This window comes from Dasypus novemcinctus, chromosome 15 (genome assembly GCF_030445035.2).
Source record: "Dasypus novemcinctus isolate mDasNov1 chromosome 15, mDasNov1.1.hap2, whole genome shotgun sequence".
Classification (NCBI taxonomy): Eukaryota; Metazoa; Chordata; class Mammalia; order Cingulata; family Dasypodidae; genus Dasypus; species Dasypus novemcinctus.
The window spans coordinates 2918036-2927181 of NC_080687.1; the positions used below are offsets into that span (position 1 = coordinate 2918036).

At 44.6% G+C, this 9146-nt stretch overlaps 1 pseudogene; it reads left to right on the forward strand.

Annotated features, from left to right (window-relative positions):
- The first annotated feature begins 8423 nt into the window (after window positions 1-8423).
- On the forward strand, window positions 8424-8571 carry LOC111762934 (U1 spliceosomal RNA; annotated as a pseudogene).
- The last annotated feature ends 575 nt before the right edge of the window (window positions 8572-9146 follow it).

The window sequence follows — 9146 nt, forward strand, 5'->3', positions numbered from 1 at the left end:
TGTAGGGGCAGAGTGAAAAAAGTCCGGTCCACTGCCAAATACTTTCCAGTCTGCACCCACCACCACCGCCCTCCTGCCAAACACTGCACGCATTCATGTGTTCATGTGAGTGCACATTTACATCCTCTTACACGCCTGATAAGAAGCTCTGGCATCTCAGTTAGAGAGTTCTTACCCCAGGCTTTGTGTGCACTTATTTTGACATTTGCTTCACTAATCCTACATCGTTCGCCAGTTTAGCTACAGGAACTAATGTCTCTCCAGCTTTTTTTTAATCAGTCCAATTCCGTTTCCATTTGCTATGTGGGATCTTTTATCAAATCCTTCAAGCCATGCTAGATTGTTGGCATCTGTAAACAATTGATTGACTGCTATATTTCCCCTGATAACATTACTATATAATATTTATCACAGGTTCAAGACTTTTACAAAGGTAATACACAATTATTAAGAAGAATTTTATAGCAATTTCTGACCTCATGACAGATTCTCCACCTGAGTAACTTCTGCATTTGACTTGATAAGAAAAATGTATGCGAAATGTTGAAGAATGATGGGAAGCAGACTTGGCCCAGTGGTTAGGGCATCCGTCTACCACATGGGAAGTCTGCGGTTCAAACCCCGGGCCTCCTTGACCCGTGTGCAGCTGGCCCATGCGCAGTGCTGATGCGCACAAGGAGTGCCCTGCCACGCAGGGGTGTCCCCGCATAGGGGAGCCCCACGTGCAAGGAGTGTGCCCCATAAGGAGAGCCGCCCAGTGTGAAAGAAAGTGCAGCCTGCCCAGGAATGGCGCCACGCACACAGAGAGCTGACACAAGATGATGCAACAAAAAGAAACACAGATTCTCGTGCTGCTGACAACAACAGAAGTGGACAAAGAAGAAGATGCAGCAAATGGACACAGAGAACAGACAACCAGGGTGGGGGGGTTGGGAGGGATGGGGAGAGAAATAAATAAATAAATAAATCTTTTTTTTAAATGTTGAGAATGAAATCAGGGTTTTCTGTCTTGTTAAAATAGCACTTTAAAATTAGAAACCACTTATATACTGGTGATATTAAAAAAACTCATAACTCACAGTAAGATTCAGTAAATTAAATATATTTTAAATGGACAAGTGATTGTAATAGGCCACTAAATATAGATATATATACAAATGACTGGTAAACAAATAAAAAGCTGCCCACGACCATCAGAAAAACGCAGAATGAAACCACTCTGAGATGTCACTACCACACACTGGAATGATTAAAATTCAATACCAAGTGTTAGCAGGGCTGCAGAAAAGCCAGATCTCTCATACATTGCTAATGGGAATATAAAATGGCACAACCATTTTGAAAAATCTTTTAGCAGCTTCTTGTAAAGATAACTTTATCGTTTTCCAGCAATTCCACTCCTCAGTTACTACCTAAGAAAAATGATAGTATGTGTCCAAAAAAAAAAGACTTTTTTTCCTAAGTCTGAAAAAAAGACTTAGACACAAATGATCAGAATGTCTTTGTTCACGAGAGCCAGGAGATGGAAACAACCCAAAAGTCCAAGGACAGGTGACTGGGTGAACTGACTGTGGGCTACCCATGCCATGGAATACCACGCCACAATAAAGGAGTGGACACCGCAATGCACGAGGGCGTGAGCGCACCTCCGAAGCACTAGATGGAGTAACAGACGCCGACACAAAAGAGTGCAATGAGTGTGATTCTGTTCCTATGAACTTCTGGAAATAAGCAAACTCATGTATGAAAACAGAAAGCAGATCGACATTGGCCACGGTCCGGAGGGTGGGGAGTGGGTGGAAATGTCCGCCGCCCTGACTTGGATGTCACATGGGCAGACACAGGTCAATGCTCACTGGACTGTAAACTTCCATGGATTTATTGTATCATGTGCAAATGATGCCCAAATAATGTTGATTAAAAATATTGCTTTGGATTGCCACCTAATAAGAGAGAGTACAGAAAAACAAAGGAGCTGAGGATAAGGGAAAAAAGAAAATGCAATAGCCTGTGGAGCAGAAATAGAAAGAAGGTCGCCAGAGACAAAGGATGCGGTGAAGTGGTGCAGCCTACAGAGCCTGCCCCCTCCCAGGGGCTCTGCGTACCGCGGAACCGCGAGGGCAGGTCCGAGGCTGGCTCTCCTCTGCCTGTCCTCTTCTCCCTTGTAGCCTAAATTGATAAACAGCATATAATTTCCTTCAGAGAAATCGTCCAATAGCAACATAAACTGTTTCAATTATTTAGCTGCTGGTTATTGATGTATAATCCGAAAGAATCACTTTTAAATGGTCCAATCTTGAGAACCAAAGACGAAATCGTGCTTCTCCTCAGGTTGAGAGCAGCAACTCAGATCCCAGGCCAGCTGGGGGGTCTTTTTCCCCAACTCTGACTGATATTAAGTAATGAATTCTGTGAACATACGCCAGTATGGCCTATGCTCCAGACATGGGGCTAGATTCCAAATATCCCCAAAAAAAGGCCTCGGGCTGCCTTTTCCCAAAACGATGCTCCATTAAGGCAGAGGCAAACCTTCAGAGCTGATTGAGCAAACACACAAAGGGTGTTCCCAATGATTGCGTACTGTAGACACCTGGGGAATGACTGCGAAGGCGAGGCTTGCCTCACACCCTGAGATGCTGGTTTAAGTCGAGGGTGGGAACCTGCAGGCTCTATATTTAACGTGTTTTCCCGGTGATTCTGATGAGCACCAAAACTTGAGATCCACTGAGAGGGTTTTGTGGGATCACCTACGCCAGCTTAGGATGGGCAATTCCACAAAAGTGATGCTTGATTTGGTTAAAGACAAAGGAATACTAGTCATCAGCAAAGGCCAGGAGGCTTAGGTTCAGACAGAAAGGTGAAAAGGTGAGAAGGTAGTTAAGTTCAACAAAATGTAAAAGAAACACGACAGAGAAAGCAGCAGAGGTAGGAAGCCAGATGCCTTCCAAGTCAGACCATGGGAAGTTTTCAGCTAATTAATGAGGGTGATTTTCAGAGGAGCTGGACAGACTGGAGCCTGGCTAGCTGCCCGGTGACAGGCACCCAGCTTTGCTTATCATGAGCGATTTCTCTGGGTTCTTACCTTGTCTGTAAATCAGACCAACCCAAGAAAGAGCCACAAGGATGGCACCCAATAGAAACGCTCTCAGCTCCATTAATGAGCTCGGCTCATCAACAAGTGTGGGACCACCCACCCTGAGGTTGCCTTCTGGCCCATCCACGCCTATTTCTCTTAGATTCTGAACCTTTGGCTCAGTCTTCTGTCGGGGGTGAATTATTGACCCTTGAATGAATAAGTTAGGTGGTTTAGGCTTCTCTCTTGGGCAAGGTTTGTCCTCAGCCTCTGTCCTCAGTTACTCCTGGTCAAGTCTGAGTTACAACAACTCTGCCTGGTGGTCACCTTCTCAGCTGGCTTCCCCAGGAGATGTACATCACCCACCCTTGAGGGTGGTTTGGGCAAATAGGTGACTGTTGCTACAAAACCTTTGAAATTTGAAGATGTAAATCTTTGGAAATCCTTAACATGAAGCCTGTGTTTTCATTGGTCACGTGATCTATCTAGTTAGTCATTAAGTCTTTTAAGTATTTATGGAGAGTTCTGCCCATACTGTAGTTGGAGACCTCATTGGAAGGCATTTATTTCAGCTGGGTTCAATCATAATTAATGTAAAACACAGACTGAATTTTATAATAGTTTGAACTGTCTAGAAAAAAATGTCAGCCTTAATGCAAAATGGGGCAAAAAAAAAGCATGCCAAAGAGGGGCTTTGGGGACTTTTCTTAGTCAATGTAATGTTGATTTGCAGAATTCATTTGTAGAAATTATGGAATTTTTTTGCTTGAAAATATTTCAATTAATTTTAGAGTGTATGCCAAAGAAGAGTACTGTTTCTAAGCTGGTAGATGGCAGAAACATGTTCACCAATGGCTAGAACCGAAAGTAGTTTTACAACAAGGTATGTGGATTTATGTGCTCTCGGCCTGGGATGGAGTATCTTCCTGGAAGGTACTATGCTGATTTTCCTTTGAGTTTACTAATATATGATAAAATACGTTATGTCAGACACTGACATAAACTCATAGTGAGCTATCAGCCCCCCATCGCCCCTACCCCAGGCTTTGACTCTTTTATAAAAGCTTTTCTAACCCCAAGGCTACCGAAAGTTCACCCAGCCCTTTATTTGTAACTTTTCTTTCATTTCCCATTATTCCTTCTAACTTAGGGTCCTAGGCAGGATATTAAAACGGGGGTACAGGCATGCAGAGAATCCAGGACCCAGGTGAAAGCAGTGAGAAAGGGCCCAGCTCAGCACCAGAGGACAACATCCTGTGCGGGAAGAGGCGCTGCTCCCGCTTCCTGACAGCGTTGCCTTCTGGCCTCAGTGTTCCAGAGGGCGTGCTTCCTAAGAGCGCACAGCGCTAGTCAGTAAGCACTGCTGAAAACCGCAAGGCATCTGGGCGGCCACACCAACCGTACAATGGAAAAGTTGCCCATTTTGCTGATTCAGAGTCAGAGGTGGGAGCAGTAAGAACACCATAAGGAAGGCCTCAAGGGCTGCAGGGCGAGCGCGTGGCCCTCAGTGCAGCACCAGCAAATGCAGACTTTCACAGCTAGGAGCTCTGAGTTTTAGGGGGTTCGTGGCCGCTGTAAGGTCAGAAAGCAACACAAGTTTCCATGGAGTCTCTAATAAAGAGGGCTTAGTATGGTTGGGCATGACCTTGGTAGAAGAAATTGAACCAAAATGTATTTCAGTGTCACTGTGTCCTCCAACTAGACCGCCTTTTCACAGGCAAGGCCAATTTGCATTTGGAGTGGCTAAAAACGGGAAATACAGTATTGTGACATTTTAGCTTGGTCCTTCATCGTCCTACTGTGCTTGTCCCTGCAGCCACATCATGCCACAAGCCTGACTGCTCAATTGGCCAGGGAAATTTTGCTGCAGTGGCTTTTAGTCTTGTAACATTTGGTTTCCATCTGCCTGCATGTGGCTTTGGAACTAACATACTAAAAGTCCCAACTAATTAGGCAATAAAGAATGGTGGGCACACTTAAAAAGATTTAGCAAGAGATATGAAAAGCTCAATTCCTGGGAACCAGAAGTTTCACGGGATCAGGCTCTCAAGCCAGATTTCTGATACTGTGTTTCCTGTTTATTCAGAGTCAGAACTGTTAGGAAAATCTCGATTCTTGCTAGCAGTACTTGAGATATCAATAGTAACTAAAAAAAGCAGAAATTGTGACACAGTCTGAGGTCATTTGGGGTTTTAGGGGAATGCTACTGTTTCTTTCTCTTTCTTCAATTGAATTTTAGCATTTTTGAAGTATAACAGAAGGTATATAAGACTCACTTCAGCCACTTCACAGCTATTTGATTATGACTGTGATACAAGCAGAAATTATAATCTAGTAGAGGGGATATCACATAAACACCATTATTGAAAATACCAACCAGTATATGGTATGTGGAATATAAATTATGCAAAATAAGTACAATTGATAGAAGAAAGAGAGCTCAAGAGATGTGTCAAGAAAGGTGAAGAATAGGATACGGATACATAAGATGTTAGATGGAAAGAGAAAGAAGAGAGAGGGACTGGGATAGGACTTGGGAAAACACCAATATTTGCAAAAGGAGCACAATAAGAAAGAACAGTCAACACTTACAGAGCAGAAACAAGCTGAGAAACAGAAGAAGCCAAGGATTAAAAGTTCCCAAGAAGGATGCATTGATTATCAAGGGGTAGAAGATCATTATTTAGAAAAATACATTGCATTTACCCCCTGGAAGGTCATTTGTGACTCTTGAGAACAGACTGAAAATACTGATGACGGGGAAAGGCAGAAGGCAAAGATGAAAGGGTTGAGTCACAGTAAGAAAAGCAAAAGCATTGTGTGAACCTTGCGTTTGAGGCATGTCGTGTTTGCACACCAAAGAAATTGGACAGCAATCTCCAATAAGTAGTAGAAAGTTCAAAAGGTGACTGGTTTTGGATTTTCTTGACTGTTTTAAGGCTCGGTGAGTTACAGTAAGAACTGAACTGGGCCAATCAGAAGTGATACTGGCTGCCGTGCCACACCAAAAACACCCTGATTTAAGGACAAGGAGACAGCGCATGTCATTAGGCGAAGAGAAAGGGCCAGCAGTGAGGCAGAGAGATGCTCGCACGAGAGAGAGGAGATGATTGAGGGGACAATGCTCTGGAAGATGTTAGAAAGAGTACAAGTGATATTTTAGTCATGGAAAGACAAAGGATACATTTTTCTCTGGAGATAGAAGTGAAAGCAGGTGAAGGTAGAGAGGAATATGAAATTAGAGAAGTGGCAGCAGGGACATCTGAGGACAGGAGGACCGTGGCAGGAGCTCTTGCTGGATGGAGGGGGAGGGGTCATCAGACACCACGAGGGCAATGTGAGCAGGGTGGAACTCGGACAGGGTAGAAAACCAAAAGCAGCTGCTTGGAGGAATGCAATAAAAATTTGACAGGCAGTAAATGAATAAAAGCATTGACAAGTAGCATTAAGAGCCCAGAGGAGGTTAGAGACCATCGACTTGCAGTATCATGACGTTCAGTAACATCAAGTCAACTGCATCATCTCATTGCCTCATCAACATCTTCTCACGCACATTGCTTGTCAGTGTTCTTCCAGTACATTTTTATGGAATCCAAAAATGAGTTAAAATTCCACAATATTCAGTGAAAACCTATATAGCATAATACAAGAGTGATTAAATGATATATTTAACTCAATGTAGTAGGATCAGTTTTGCCCCTAGCTGCTGATTTTTATCCCCATAATACTGTTAATGAATAATTAAATAAATATTCTTGTCTGTTCAGCAAGATAATAAAATATGCTTACATAAGGACCACAGTAAATTAAAAATACAATCCAATTGTTTAATTTAACTCCTGCTTATACTGTATTCCAGAGGTTGACAAACAGGCCTGTAAGTTAAATCCAGCCCTCTACCCATTTTAATAGAGCCCATGCTCTAAAATGGTTATTCAGATGGTTGGAAAAATCAAAGAAGAAATATTCCATGCTGCAAAAATTACATGAAATTCAAATTTCAGTGTCCATAAATCCACCCCCGCTCATATTTGACATAGTTTTGACAGCTACACTCACACCACGAAGAAAGCACAGGTTAACTGCCGGAAAGACAGAAAGGTCCACAGAGCCGGAAGTATATACTCTCTGGCTCTTTACAGGGAAAGCTTGCCAGATTGCCAGTTCTTATTCCATCTAACTGTTTAACCAATATTGGTTGGACACCACTGTGCATTAGGTGCTGTGCCAAGCGTTGGGGGAAATAGGAAGATGAAACAGGTGAAATTCCTGCCCTCAAGGAGATTACAACCTCTTGATGGTGATAAGTTAAGGCCACTTTCATGGCATTTTAAGGTTCCCAAATCTCTGATTCATGCCTCACAGCAATGGAGCCTCACAATACTGTGAACCTACGTAGATAGGTTCCAGAAGAGAAAAGGGAAAATTCAGGTGTCTAAATGGCTGTTCACAACTGCAAACCTCATAAGTATCAACGTGGACGTTAGAACCCAAATCTTATGATACTGACACATCACACCACCTCATAACCATCCCAGGCATCAGTGAAACAGGGATAATTGGCTTAATTGCAAAGTCATTCTCCAAGCTCCAGTTGTGTGGTTGCAGCTTATCTCCGAACTGTATCAAAACCAAAGCACGTCATCCATGGCTAGTGCCCAGAGGCCAGAGCAGGCAACCGCGCCGTCCCCTGACCCAGGGTGGGCTCCGACGGCTTCCTCTCAGCCCTTTTCCCTGGAAGCCAGGACCAGCCTGGGCTCCTTCCCCTCGGAGCTCCCAGGCAGTCACACAGAATTTACAGCCCATACAACAGCCCTGGACGGTGAAGAGACTAAGCGCACCCAGCCCTGAGCAGGACAGCAGAGGAAGATGCTTCGGGGCTCTGCCCCCTAGAGAAGTTTTCAACAATGAGCAAGAACTGCCAGAAACATCTTCCTTAAAGCTCCAAAGAACAGTTAAAGGTCTGCAGTAACAGGGCAAGCACTGAGCAAAGACAAAGGTCATTTAAAAGCGGTGGGAGCTTGCGGTGCCCTGGCTGGCCCCTCCCCTGTGGGGTCCAGGTCGCAGTACCAGAGGGAGCAGAGTGTCTGGGGGTGGCCCGAGGGGCTTGCTGCTCCAGAACTGGCCCTGGGTGTAGAAGGCAGTCCACGGAGATCTCCTACAGAAGGCCGGGGGAGAGCAGGCAAGGGGCTGCCTGGAACAAGAGATTGCTGACTGCAGGACAGTGCAGTGCCCGGACGCGAGGAAACTATTGCCCAGGAAGAGCAGACATCTGTATCCGTGTAAATGGGATTTCCTAGGGCCACATATGCAACCCAAGACAAGCAACATGTGCAGAAGGGCTCAGGGGATACTCACCTGCAGGAGAGATACCATGATCACAGAGGTGGTTTTCCCAGGGCGAGGATGTGCTGACCCTGCGATTTCCCCAAATGCAGGAAACTCAACTGCATACTTCATGGTAGTGGGGGACTGCCGTTCGTTAGTGCTCTCCCCTGTTGAAAAAGACAAGAAAAGCAAGAGTGCCTACAGCTGCAAGCAGAAGAATCGCATCCACCATCCATGTGGAATCTAAGCCCCCTCTTGATCTAGAGGTGGAGGGGACATCACCATCCCAGGGTCCACAGGATGGAGGAATAAAATACGGACTAGCGTGGACTTACTGATATTCTCCTATAAAACTATTGTGACGAGTAATAAAAGAAATTGTAGGATTGAGGTGGAGAAAGTGGCCACAGTATTTGCTGAGGGCAGGGAGAAGGTAGAAGAGATGTGATGTGGGGCATCTTTGGGACTTTGTGTTGTCCCAAATGATATTGCAGGGTCAGATGCTGGACATTATATATCCTGCCATAACCCACTGAATGTACTGGGAGAGAGTGTGAACTACAGGGTCAACTGTTACCTGTGTAGTGCAGCAGTGCCCCAAAATGTGTTCACTGAGTGCGATGAGTGTGCCGCAATGATGGGGGAGGTTGTTGATGTGGGGGGAGTGGGGTGCGGAGATGAGAGGTATATGGGTACCTCTTGTGTTTTTTTAAGCAACATTTTGAGATGTATATATATCTTCCAA